The sequence below is a fragment of the Thermobia domestica genome, chromosome 10 (genome assembly GCF_964235325.1).
Source record: "Thermobia domestica chromosome 10, izTheDome1.hap1.1, whole genome shotgun sequence".
Lineage (NCBI taxonomy): Eukaryota > Metazoa > Arthropoda > Insecta > Zygentoma > Lepismatidae > Thermobia > Thermobia domestica.
The window spans coordinates 45,625,053-45,638,211 of NC_137463.1; the positions used below are offsets into that span (position 1 = coordinate 45,625,053).

At 36.7% G+C, this 13,159-nt stretch overlaps 1 long non-coding RNA gene across 1 annotated transcript in view; it reads right to left on the bottom strand.

Annotated features, from left to right (window-relative positions):
- LOC145661985 (uncharacterized) overlaps positions 1-12,136 on the bottom strand; it is a 141,607-nt gene extending 129,471 nt beyond the window's left edge. The window contains exon 1 of the long non-coding RNA XR_014126926.1: positions 12,048-12,136. This is a non-coding gene — a long non-coding RNA (uncharacterized LOC145661985). The remainder of the gene's footprint in view (positions 1-12,047) is intronic.
- Between the last annotated feature and the right edge of the window lie 1,023 nt (positions 12,137-13,159).

Here is a 13,159-nt window from a genome sequence, read left to right on the forward strand (position 1 = left end):
TGTCTTTAAAATCATATATGCCTTCTGCATCCGAATGTGCCCCCCAAATTTGCAGAGAAATCGCTGCCCTTGATTATGACCTGTTTCCTTAACGTGTTAGTACATTTATAATTAGTTATACTACGTATATTTTTTAACATTCAAGGTTATATACACTAAAAATCTGAAAAAGATAAACAACAGGTGGACTGGTAACAGAATCCAGGCAAGTGGCCGCTTTGGCAGGTATTAACCAGGAACAGAAAAGGAACAGGTGTTTTTCAAACAAATAAGCGGGCGTTAGCCCTTTACTTTTGGGTATGTATATAATATTTGTGTTCCTCAGATGTGTTTTTCATTGGCTGCTGATGAAGACAACGCTTACGCTAATTTGTGAGAAGCGTAACATTTGTGGCCAGAAAAACTAATTATTTATGTAAATTCCAAATAATAGGTGTACAGTCAGCCATATAAGTACCTGGACTCCTGACCGTTATAATTTCATTACTTGGGGCCCAGATACATATGTGGGAGACTACACTTATTTTCGAGATTAAACTGATGCGTAGCAACAAAAGCACTCCAGTCTTTATATATCCTTACATTCACCAAGTATGTGAGATTTTAATCTCGCCAATAGTTTTTGAGGTATAGTAAAACACTCATCTATTAACTTTTAAGAGGCACATCTAGTAAGCATCAATTTAAACAACATTATTCTAAAATTTATAAAACCTTCCATTTTCGAAGTATGTGAATTTTTTAAGTTCGACTATATGTTTTTAGGTTTCACCTAAAAAATCTTTTAACCTTAGAAGCACTCTTAACCTTAAAAAAATATTTTGGCCTTTAACCGCAAAAACCCCTAACCTTATTACATATTTCAACGTCCGTTAAGATGTTAAGGATCGGCCCCCCGCCTAAGGAAGCCCCGCGCTAGTGTCGCCTACTTACTCTCCAATCGTATGGTACCGTTAAGATGTATCTGCTACTCTCGGTTGTCAAGTATACACAATAACATATTGCAATAGAGGTACATCCATGGACTCCACAAGTGAGGATATGGCCTCTCCCTAATAACTAAATGAATAGTTTGTATTAAGTTTCCGGCCAGAAGCAAATATTTTCTGATTTTAATGCTGCAGTAATTTCTTTATATTTTTTTACGTTTACAACTTCTGTTGTAAAAATATATATTATGTCCAGAGAGTATTCTGCACAACCCAACACCCCTAACACTCCCCCAAATTTCCTTACACATACCCCTGGGCGTAAATATATGGTTTTCTTTGAGTTTGTGTTCACCTCTGGGGCTAGGGGTCCCGGGTTCGATCCCAGCCCCCGTCAAGTGAACTTTGTGGTGGACAAACACCGTGTGCGTGGGTTTTCTCGGGGTTCTCCCGTTTCCTCCCACTTTCTTCATTCCACCATTTCATTCATTACTCATTATCACCGTCTCCTTTAGCCTAACCGGCATAACCGTGGGACGTAAAACTCAACAATTTCATTTCATTTTTCTTTGAGTTTGTGTAAAAATGTATATCGTTTTTCTGGGTGCACAACCTCTATTATTTTGAACACCCACTAACTAAGAGTTCCTAGCGTTCTTACTTATTATGTCATGTGATACTTCCGTGAATACTGAAATGGCATCAAATAAATCGGCCTCAGTGCGCGCTTCTTTGCATATCCTTTCTTTTATTGTAGCTATATTAAAAATACAAAACCAGAGAACAAAATTTGCCCTCTCCTGCAAAAAATCCTATGGATGTACAATTTTTTAAACAAATCAAGTCAGGAAAACCGAATGAGTACTAGTGAGTACTGAATAGGTGGCTGCTTATGAAGATTTGTGTTCAAATTCAAAAAATCCAATGGAAAATATGTCATCTATCTTGCATCAGTTCCTTAAGGTTAGTGATCGTATCATCACCATTTCATTTTGTCTGCGGTCGATAATGATTTCATTAGTAACTCCCTACGATGTTCTCACCAGCGTACTTAGGTTTTACTGACTTGAATTATTTAAAAAAAAAAGATAGAACTCTTAAGAAATCTTTGAACCAACGAATTCATGTTAATGTTGAGTTGAGTTGATTTTAGTTTAGCGTCCCGTTCAGCAGCGAGGCTATATGAGACGTGGACCTACTGATTAAGTGGAATCCGAACCACATGAGCTCCCGCCGGGAATCGAACCCGGGTCTTCCACGCCAAAGGCGCGTACGCTAACCGCTTAGCCACGGAGGAGCTCACATGTTAATGTGCATTTCATTGTCTTACAACTATAAACTTATGTGTACGTAGATTTCACCAGTGTATTTTCTGTAACATTCTAGCCCAATTTGATATATTTCATGACTCCTTCCTTGTTTAAAACAGTCGAGCGAGATACAAAATGGCGGCCATGATAAGCATACCATTAAATAGATGTCTACTTCATCCCGATGCCAGTTAATGTGTTTTTGTTTTTTATCCCTTCTTTTCAAACTTGAAACACATTGTTATGGCTTATCTATTCGGATAAATCAGGTTTATGGCCACTGCGGGCTTCTTTATGAACGGAGCACTTTATATTTTGCTTACGCTTGTTTCTTGATATTCCACACTTCTCTGCCAAGTTTTGTCAAGAAACTAGATTTCGACATCGATAGGTTTACTTGTAAGAGAAGAAAACTATGCAATACTGGTACAGAACCTTCTTGAAAAATTGCGAGGCACAGGGCGAGGCGAAATATGTATTTTAAAATTCATTCACTGTCGGCATTTCCATTTGAGTTATTTCTCTGAAAAATTAGCTGCTGTAAGCAATGAACAGGGTGAGCGTTTTCACAAGATCATTTTGCAGATAGAAAAACGTTATAAACGGAGATGGAGTTCGTCCATGATGAGGGATTACTATTCGTTCCTCCTGAAAGAGAACTCGAAAACACAGAAACGGGATGTTTTTTTTATAACTGTTTTACTGTTAATCATTTTTCTTAATCAAGCTTATAAGTAAACATGCAGGGTGTTCCGATGATAAACTGACAAACTTATCATATGTGTTCAGGATCTCAATACAAGAAAAATGTTTTTCTACGACTTTGGTCTGAAATGCTTAAGTACGGAGAGAGAGCTAATTATAAGTAATTACTGGAATTGGTCATTTCTCTTACCCTTTTATTATATCCTATGCAAGGGTGCCGATCCCAGGGGGGCCAGGGCCCCCCAAAGCTCATGTGAGCCCCCGCATTGTATTTACGAATATACAATACACTATTTGACATAATTTGAATGCAATTTGTCTTAAAAATCCTCATATATGCCTTCTGCATCTGAATGCCCCCCCCCCCCAAATTTGCAGAGAAATCGGCGCTCTTGTACCTATCTCCGTAATCAGGGCCATCGCGTGGGTGGGGTGACCGGGAAGATCGCTCCGGGCGTCGCGACCAGGGGGCACAAGGACGACAAATCAACAAAATTGAAGGAATTCAGATTATGTTGGTAAATGAATCTTTTTTAAAATTAATGTTAATTAAGATTTTTTAATAATGACCAGGCCACGGCTAAGTAAAACCAACGCTAATGTAAAACATCGTCTAGGATTATTCAATGGGAACTCTCTCCAGCCCTCTGTGAGAAGAGATTTTATCGTGGAAAACTGACCGAGATATGCTATTACTCACTTCTCAACCGTATGACAGTTTGGTACAAACTGAAGAAACTTCGGTCGGATTTCAATAACGTTTCTTTATTCCCATTTCGTCCAAGAAATGGTCAAATAATACCACAATAACTGCAGTACTACAGTAATTGCAATACTAACAATTATCTTCTTAGTTCGACACAACTTGATGATAACCGGTTAGCATCACAAATACAACTTCGCAAGTACTTTCCAATCAATAACAGAATAAATATCTTTCCAATTGTCCTTCAATTCTGTTGTAACCTCATACAACTGTGTTTATTAACCATCAAAGATGTAGCCATGGATGGTTCTCAAGGGTTCCCCGACTAAAATAGAAAAAGAAATCGTAATAAAATGAAATTTAGGTAGAAATCGTAACAAAATTCAAAACCAATCTTATATTGGTTTAAACCAGAGATGCAAATAAGCAACAAAATTTCACTAATGCAATTAAAAAGCTGCTAGCCGAAATCCCACAATAGAAATAATTTACTTACCTTCGGTATGATATTAAATATTCGCCAGCACGGATAAACCACTCGCCCCGTACGAGTGTGCGAGTGGTTATTTGCATCCCTGGTTTAAACTGAAAACAGTTTTTTTAAAAAGACATTACAGTGCAATTTTAAGGCTTAAGTTTTACAAAACTTTTTGAAGGGTACTGCCGCACCTCGTGTACTAGGGGGGACGGTATTCCCAGACATTCTTTTCTGGTGTCCCCGAATCGAAATCCTGGCTGAGTCCCTACTAGCCATTACAATTTCAACAACAGAAATCGTTTTCGTGTCCAACAAACATTTACTTTTTAAAAATAATTTTCTATTTATTTTATATTTATGTAAGAATGCTTGTCCCATTGAAAATTTAGTAAGTTAAAGCTGATAAAGACGTATTTACGCTCAACAATGGCCCAGGAAAGACTTTATTGGCCATAGTAGCTTTTGAAAATGATGAAGCCAGAAAGTTATATTTCAAGGAGATATTGTCCATATTTGCTCAAAGAAAAGACATTAGAATGTCATTTAGTGTTTGAATAAAGTATGTTAATTTTGTTCACATCTATTTTAATTTATTAGTATTTCTATGTTATCATAGGCGCCGACTTGAAGAAAATATTGGGGGGGCCAAAACAATGAATAAATATATAATCATATTCAGCCGTTTCCTACGAACTGCTGGATAAAGGCCCCCTTCCGTCCAGATCTCGGTCTGCTGCATCCGCTTCGTTGCTAAATTCATGACCTAAGTCAAATTTGTGTGAACGCATTAAAATAAATTCAAGTTCAAATTATGGGAACTTCACTGCACCACATTGATCTTCACTTCTCATATCAGTGTTACCATAGTGTTGATTGAAGCTTTAGTGCTCTATTAACTCTTTTAGGATTTTTGGTAACTTTTGTTACCATGACGTACTATGGTTTTTTTTTAATAGTCAAGTCAAGGATGGACCAAAGAACACCCCAGATGCGTTTTGGAACCAGATGGTCAACTTGGCTGCGCCAAGTGGGTGCGGAAGGGCGTGACTTTTTACTTTTTCTTAAGGCAAATTTCAAAAATTTTTCACGCCTGTAGTTTTCACGATATCAGATTGGAATTTATGTACTTTTGGATATTTCTCAAATTTTTCTGAGATCTTTACGTGAAGCCGAGTCCGGGCACGAGGGCCGCAAATGTTCCTAGGGGCTGAGTTTTTTTTTTTTTAGAAATTAGTTTTCCCGATTTTTCCGGTTCAGGAATACGATACGTACATGTGTGTGGCACCGTTGGAAAGGGCTTGTTATACTAAAGAAAATAACGTTTAAGCCATGACTCTAGCCTAAATAGTAACGACGCAGTAAATTTTTGTAATAAGTATATACGTATGTGTGTGTATAAAGAGAGAGCCTAAATTCAGACTCAACAATTTTTCTGCTCTTTCTTTTTAAGATACAAGATTGGAATTTTGCACACGAATTATGTACATAACAATGTATTTTTAGAAAAAAAAATCAGATCCCTATGTCAACCCAGGCCTAGGCCAGAGGGGCAAAATATTTTGGTTGAATTTGCAAAAATACTTCCGAGTTTTTCCCTAATTATCTGGTTGAGGTGTATGATACGGACATGTGAGTGATACCGTCGGAAAGGGCTTATTATACTGAAGAAAATGGCGTTTAACCACGACTCTAGGCTAAATAGGAATGACGCAGTACATTTTTTAAAACATATTTTATACCTAGGTATATATAGAGGAAGTTCGGATATTATGGAATACCATTTTTGTTTCGCTTCTAACTCAGTTAATAACTGCACATTGAAACAAAAAGGAAAACAAGTATACGCCTTACATATTTGGCTTTATTTATGTATATCTTGATAAAGAAGTTTCGTTACAGGGGTGGGTAAAATTTATAATTTGTAAAGAAACCACTTTGGAGGGTAATATGAAATAGTCGGGTAATATGGAATACAAATGTTATATAGAAAAGAAAAAAGTTTTCTGTTGAACGTACAATGAATATAGTGACAATATATGAAAATTCTGAATGCCAGGCCATAACTGATTGTGATTACTTGCAAAAGTCATAAATATAATACTCTGCTTTAGGATCGGCACAGTCATTGTGTCTCACATTAAACATGATGAACGCTGGACCCTTGTATCATCAGACAATTTGCTGTAATAATAAATACACTTAGCATTTTTGTCATCATAAATGTATGTTTAATTGCCCAATACCGATAGATATTTTTGTAATCGGAATACCATACGGAATACGGAATACCATGTTTTTCTTGTGGGTATTCCATATTGCCCTCCACGCCAGCTTGGAAATGAAAGAGCTGTTAAACGCATTCGAAGGAGTATAGGATAATGGCGCTTATCAAACTACCACTCTGTATATCCAACGTCATAGTAAATAAAGAATTGTTGTTCTATTACATTTCAATAGGAAAATACAGGTTGTAAACCACTTATCTGTAAAAGTATTCCTGAATAAGAAATCAGATTTTCACGTCTACCAACACAACGAATGTCACAATCACATGAAGACTGACTGTAGAGCATCATGGGGACGTAAGGTAGTAGTTTCTTTCCTCTCCGCTTGGAAGCAACACATCACAGGCGAGCTAATGAGGTATTCCATATTATCCGACTATTCCATAATACCCGAACTTCCTCTATTTATATACATAGCCTATATGAAAAGATGGGTCACCTTCAGACTTTCAAAAATTTCTGTCGACCTCAGTTTTCAAGATACAAGAACGAAATTTTGCGCACGTATTATGTATATAACAAGATTTTTATAAAGATTCAGATCCCTACGTGAACCCATTCCCGGCCAGAGGGGCACAAAAATTCCGATTTTTTTCAAAAAATCTCATGTTTTTTTTAATTTTCTTATTTCTGGTGTATAATACGGGCAAGAGAGTGGCACCGTTGGAAAGTATGATCTATCCTGAGAAAAACGAGGTATGAACCACGATCCTGCGATAAATTGTAAGGAAGCAGTAGCTGTTTGAGTGAAAGTCTAAAATTTACCTCAAAAAGTGGAAATCCTAAAAAGGTTAAACGCCGATTTGAAAACGGTGCTTTTTATCGAATAAGAAGGCTGTTGCTGATATTGAATTAAAGGCACGACGTAATTTAGGACAGAAATTCTTGCACTTGCTCCTCTTTGGTAATTCTTCCTCAACTGGATTATATTGGGGGGGCGAGGACCCCACCTTTAAATATTGGGAGGCCAAAAGTGCCCTGCCTCCCCAAAGTCGGCGCCTATGTATGTTATCATTATATGATCATTACCCTACATGTTTTGGAACAACGTATCGTTAACATCGTCTTGCAGAACAAACATTACCAAACCGTACATTTTGATTTTGAACATAAATTACAATTGTAGGATTGAATTGAAGCAAATACAAATAATTACAGATGTCACCTGAAAAAGTTACTTTAGTATTCTAATGCTATGATAAATTTACTGAAAAAATATGTTAATCGTAAGGAAAGAAAATTTTATTTCTTGTTTTTTTATTAGTCAAAAAAATGTTTTATCACTTACACATTGGGCTTTAATATTTGTATTGTTATATTTTATGCTATTACTATGTTGATGTGTATCAAGTTAAAAATAAAGAAGAATAACACTCGATTTCAATAATTCAAAACCATCTTTTCATTGACGTTTGTTTTAATTACTAAAGCCATGTACTTTAAAAAATTGACATTATACCAACTTCTTTTATCTTACATTATGATCTTACATTCCATATTTAAATCTAGGGTACAGAATAAACTGATATTTTCTCATAACACACTTGGAATTTTCGCCCTGGGCGTTTAGAACCCACGCGACTGCTCTGTTCGTAATTAAGCGTTTTTTATCAAAGTTGCAGATTTTTTTCTTGTATTGAGGTTCTGAATACATATGCTAAGTTTGTCGGCTTTTCCCGGAACACCCTGCATATGAGTACGTAATAACCATACACACGTAAGTTTGTAAATGATGTGTTTGCAATGTTTAGCATCACATACATGCATTTCTTTCATTAAAACTCAGAATTTATCTTCATAAACACCTTTTATTTTATACTTCAAATTACGTTTACTCCTGTCATCAGTTAATCATCATCATTGTCATAGCAGAAGATTTGACATGAGGGTGATACGAAAAAAAAAAAACTGACTGCATTTTCGTTTTCAGGACGTTTAATGTGTAAGGATTGCATTGTTTTCTCTCTGCATATTTTTACAAGTTGAAATTTGAGATACAGTATGTGTTATCAGCACTACAAAGCTTATTACTGAAACTATATGTAGAAATAAATACGGTATATAAATTTAATACGTGACTGCTATTACTTACGTCATCGATAGTTTTACATTAAGGTGCAGTAGATTTCGCCTTTCATTTCTTGCTTTTTCACTAACCTTAGTAACCAACAAAAATAATTGAAAGATGACACTAGTGTAACCTATGTGAGGGAGAAATCTGATATGCACCCGATACGTCGACAGATTTACATTTTTGTTTCACAGAATAAAAGAGTGTGACTCATCTTCGTTCTTGAGCTGTGAGCACAGTTGATTGGGATTCACGATTGTTACATCATTGAAATATAATTGAGGTAAGTTTTAGTGATCAGTGTATAAACAATGTATCTCAAATATAAAGACACTGATTTTAGAACGAATATCATAAGGAGTAGCAGAAAATGTCAATTAAACATTAGGTAAAAGATTTTCGTATTATTGAGTGTGACTGAAACAACGAAGATGAATTCATTTTCTTAGTCATTCATTCATTTTCAAGTATGTCTTTAGTAACGGGTGTCATTTCATAAGAAATTATACACATGTGTTATGTTTATTCAGTCATAACAACACCCAGTGTAAGTAGGCCTATTATTTTAACTTAAAATTGCAAAATGACTTTTGAAAGTCAATTCGTGTAAGGCCAAATTGACAAAGAAAGTGTGGTATTTATAATTATTATGACATATGTACAGCAGAGGCGCAAGCGCTAACCACTAGCTCAACAGGATGAGCGCAATATATATATATATATATATATATATATATATATATATATATATATATATTAGTTCTACAGACGGTGCAAGTTAGTTGTAAACGGGCAATGTTTTTTCAATCGTTCCCCATGCCATCTAAGGCCGGCCCTGGATTGAGTCCATAAGCGAGACCTGCCGAAATATTGGCTGTAGCTGTCTATTGGAAAAAAAAGAAAGCTATTCAAAAACAGGCCGGTAGCCAGCCCAAAAATGTAAGGGTGTCCGGTAGAAGTTAGGGAGGGGCGATCCAACCATATTATAGTTCACCATATTATACTTCATTTGCAAAACTTACTGTGAAACTTTTAGGGAGGGCCCGGCCCCCTAGACCGTCTTGGATACGGGCCTCTTCAAATGTATGCTTTCATTCAAGAATTATCTTGTGGGATAACGGACAGACGTTCGTTACAATTTTATAAGGCCTAACAAAGGCTAGCATGATTTTAATAAACATTTGCTCTTTAGGACAAGTTCATATTAATGCGTCAATTAAGAATTCATTTCCAGTAAAACAAACGAAAGAGAAAAAGTGGTTTACTTTTACGGTGGATAAACGCTGAAACCACATCCAAAACATTGAGTATATAGAAGTAATTTCTACCTCATAACACGAAAAAAGTATACTTTACCTACATAACATGTATCTTCTCGTATTGTCAACAAACGCTTGAGATCACTTGACAACTGACAGTCTAATTTAACAGTAGTGATAAGTTTCTTCACTGGGCCGTATTTGATTCAATATCTCTTTTCTCTGTATAGGCAAGTCGGCAAATTTGTGCAATATTCATCGGGGCAAATAGTGCCGAGATTACCCATCATTGATCGTTCCACTAAATTAGTTATTCTCATAGTAAAACAACTTATAATACCTAATATAAATATATTTCGATTTGTGTAAATTGAGAAGAGATCCACTAATGAGGTCATCTTATTTTGGATGAAGTTGTCTTAGTTTTTGTTTCGACATAGTTATAGGCAGGGGAAAAAATAAATCTGAAAAGATAGGGGGACGGTAGATAGCGGCATGGCGTCACGCTGTCCCCCTGCCTACTTTTGCCCATTGTAATTTTTTAGGAACTGGGGAAACGACGTACATATTTTTGGAGGTGAGGGGACGGCGTCCGCCGCGTTCCCCTCACTTTTACTTCCCTGGTTATAGGTAGATATAACGTCCTACACCTTGTCTATAAAGTGTACTTCTATATGTTATTCAAAGGTTTTGCAACGCGCAATGTTTATTATGAAGTTAGCATCCTTTGCTGACCTTTTTTAGAAGTAATAAGTCGTACTAGGCGGACTGCGAAATATCTCGAGAAGTCAGTTGAAAATGAGAAGTATCACCGAATTATCGTATAGGCTTGTATTCAATCAGCATGTTGATCCAAATACAAATTGATCCGTTTAAGAGCCATTACAGGAATAAACACTTTTTTGATAACTAAGTAATTTTAGACCAGTAATATACAAAACATTAGCTTACGAATCAGAGAAGAAATTCGTTGAATCGAAGTCTGCACAACGTATCTTCTGGGCGCCAAATTCTAGCATACATAGAAAGTTATATAGGAGTTTACTATTTGACTGCTCGGTAGCTGTTCGAGTAAACAGAGTAAATCCAGAAATCCAGCCGATCTTTACGGGAATAAAAAATCAGGGGTACAGTTATCATCTTTATCTGAGGAAATTTTCTCAGTTCTGAAACCTCAATTTTCGGAAAGCAAAAAAATGAAATGAAATCTTTGAGTTTTACGTCCCACGGTTATGCCGGTTAGGCTAAAGAAGACGGTGATGATGAGTAATGAATGAAATGGTGGAATGAAGAAAGTGGGAGGAAACGGGAGAACCCCGAGAGAAGCCACGCACACGGTGTTTGTCCACCACAAAGTTCACATGGCGGGGGCTGGGATCGAACCCGGGACCCCAAGCACCAGAGGTGAACGCTCTACCACTGAGCCACCGCGGCCCTAACTTTTGGAAAGCATCTGAATACTTATCTATACTTCGGTTTGTTCTTGCGTCATTGAGCTTTCATTCTTCAGGTTAGTTAACGAGTAACTTTTTGCATATTTACGGTATTCACAGGTTATCTATCATTCCGAGAGATATGTGATAGATTTCAGTGCAGTTCAATAACAGTTTTAGTTCTTTAAGAGCTCCTTTATCTCCAGATAAAGGTGAAAAAGACAAATGTCGTTATCTTTAATAACGATGAATAGGTCTTATTATAGATAGCCATGTCTCATAAATAATATCACCTTTAGACTTCACAGATAAACTTTATACCACTTCCCATAGCTTGCAATATAGTAGAACGCCTCTACTCCGTCACTTTTGAGACTGGGGATATAGTCGGAACGCAAAAAAAAATCGGATTATCATAAAATAAAGAAAAAACACCGATTTACAGTAAAATAAATAATCTCTGAACTCAACAATGACTGTATTGTTTTCTACAGTAAATGTAAACGAACAGTAAGCACTCAATTGCTGCACAGTACAGTACAGAAAACACGCGCAACGAAATAAACAATACAAGAAATGACGGAGCACTAAAGCAAACAGTGGTAACAGCAAGTAAACAACAATGCCGCGACGCCAGTAAACGACAATGGGCCTTGTGAGTCATCGACGAGTCGGAAACAAGTTCGGTTCGAGCACGGTCGGATCAATCGGTGTGGCGGACCAGCCGAGGGCGGACGAGAGGAGTTCTACTGTTGGCTATTGTACTATAGATAGTATAGTGGGTTACAGTAAGTTATCCCCTTACGGGATACCGACTTTGTTACCCAAATTTACAGCTTATAAATCAGAGAGAGGAAAGAAAATGACTTACACTGCAGGTTTCAGTCCCATACTCCAGGAAGGTTAGATCTTTAATCACTTTGACGAGAAGGTTTACTGTGAAGAACGGCGATGAGAGTGAGAGTGAGTGTGAGATTCCCCCGCTGCTCCCACCCACCTTTTTATTTGGAATTTTATCTTTGTTTTTCCATTTTATTTAGTTACTAAAAACCACTTTAACAGTCATTTATCTGAAAGCTGGGTGTTAGCGTGCGGGGTCAGGTTCTATTCGGTTGCATACTGGTTTCCATTGTTTTCAGTCATTTCCATATCTTGAACTGTTTTTAATACTTAGAGATAACAAAGAAAAAGATTTTGTTTGTCCTTCCTGGCGGGTACGTGACACTAATGACTATCTCTTCTTTAAAGTTTTGGCTATTTTAATTTAATTTGTGATTTGTTCACTTTAATTTTTTGCATTGGAGCAGTATGAGAACAATCACACTTTTCTATTCGTGTAGAATATAATTTGTTTATATTAAATGTAATAGGTAATAAAACTATCTCGTTCGTTTTACATATCACGAACATTAGGTTATATTTGAATGACAGGCGTGTTGTCGTGCGAGTGTGTGATGTCCCGTAGTTATGAATACGATTTTTATGCATGTGGCCTTTGCTAATGAGGTGGTTGAGTGTCTATGTCGAATGAATTTGGAATGAATAAGGTTATGTCCTACTTTACGTGGACTTTTGTAGTGTGCAATTAGTTTATTTCCAGTATTTGATATGTATAACAGCCTACATAGGGTAGTAGTATTGCATTAAGGAATCGTTTTGAAATATGAAAATGAAATGTAATTTTTAAGTTTTACGTCCCACGATTATGCCGGCTATGCTAAAGTAGACGGTGATGGTGAGAGATGAGTGAAATGGTGGAATGAAGAAAGTGGGAGGAAACGGGAGAACCCCGTGAAAACCACGCACACGATGTTTGTCCATCACAAAGCTCACTTGACGCGACCTGGGATCGAACCAGGGACCCCATGCACCAGAATTGAATGCTCTACTACTGAGCCACCGCGGCCCCTCTAGAGACCACACATTGAATATTTAAAGGAGAATGTATCCTTGTAGGATATTTAAATATTTAACTGATTTTAT